This window comes from Elephantulus edwardii, unplaced genomic scaffold, assembly GCF_000299155.1.
Source record: "Elephantulus edwardii isolate Elephantulus edwardi_28Jun2011 unplaced genomic scaffold, EleEdw1.0 scaffold00095, whole genome shotgun sequence".
In the NCBI taxonomy this organism is placed as follows: Eukaryota; Metazoa; Chordata; class Mammalia; order Macroscelidea; family Macroscelididae; genus Elephantulus; species Elephantulus edwardii.
In genome coordinates this window covers 12693108-12694585 of record NW_006399845.1, presented here as the reverse complement: position 1 = coordinate 12694585, position 1478 = coordinate 12693108, and positions in this window count along the sequence as shown.

The window sequence follows — 1478 nt, the reverse complement described above, 5'->3', positions numbered from 1 at the left end:
CATGGAATGTGAGAACCATGAATGTAGGAAAATTAGATATTGTTAAGGAAGAAATGGAATGCATAAATATTGACATACTAGGCATTGGTGAGATATGGACTGGATTCACACCCATAGATGACACTAAATGGCATATTACATTGAGCAAATGTACTGTGGCACAGTACACCAACCAAGGACTTCTCCAAAGTGCCAAAGAGTAGGATGTTACTTTAAAGACTAAGTTGTACCTCACCCTTTAAAATATGATGTTAACATTTCTTCATATACTTGTGAAAGATGAACTATGAATAAAGAAGGCTGAAGAAGAATTGATGTCTTTGAGTTGTAACATTGGTAAAAAGAGTACTGACTATTCCATGGTCTGCCAAAAGAAACAAAGATCAAAGAGGAAGACAGACTGTAGGAGAGGGGGCTGCAATCAGGGAGGAGACTCACTCTGACAGCCAGCACATTGAAATGCTAGGGCAGGAGCTTCCTGCTAGGCCCCTGGACAGAAGCTGCTCCAGTTCTGGAACCTGGTCAAACCATTCTGCAGAACAAAGAGGACAAAGGACTTCAGGAGAGAGGGCTGCAACCAGGTGAGAGACTCACTCCCAGAGCAAGTGCTAAGACACCCTAAGGAGTGAGGGGCCTGCAACTTCCTGGCAGGGAAACTGCTCCAGGGAGGTTACTTGGCAACTGTGGGATGAGCCCACAGACCACAGAGGACAACAGATTTCAGGGGAGGGGGCTGTAATCAGGATACTCACTACCAGAGCCAGCACATTGACGTACTAGGGCAGGAGCTTCCTGGCACACCCCTGGACAGAAGCACAAGAGCCTACGTGAGCCTCTCAGGAGACTTAAGAAGACAACAGACTTCAGAAAAGGGGGCTGCAACCAGGTGATTCATTCATTCCCAGAGCTAACACACTGTGGTACTGGGGAATGAGGGGCCTGCAAAACCCAACACCCCGGGAGGGAAACAGCTCCAGGTGGGATACCTGGCCAAAACTGGGGCCAGCCCACAAATTTTCAACAAATTTTTTCCACAAAATTCTTTTGTCAAAGAGGACAATGGAATTTCAGAGAGGAATTAGGCAAGACCTTCACGATCAGAGCCAGCACTTTGACATGCTGAGGAGGGCTTTGCTTGCCACTCCCTCCCTTAAGACAGAAACTGCCCCAGGTTGGGAACCTGGCCATTACACTATGCAAACCAAAGAGGACAGTAAACTTCAGGAGAGAGGACTACAAGGTGAAATTCCTGTAGCACTGCACTGTAGACCAGAGAGAATCTAAAGGACTTTAGAAAAGGCAAAACTTTCCTACTTCACAGGCCCAGAAAGAATTTCCAGTAATGCAAGTTCCCCATACTCATAGACAGAAAACTTTAAGCCTGAGACCATAGCTGACATCCAAGCAGATATATGCACACCCATGTTCATTGCAGCTTTGTTCACAATAGCAAGGAGTTGGAAACAACCTAAGTGCCC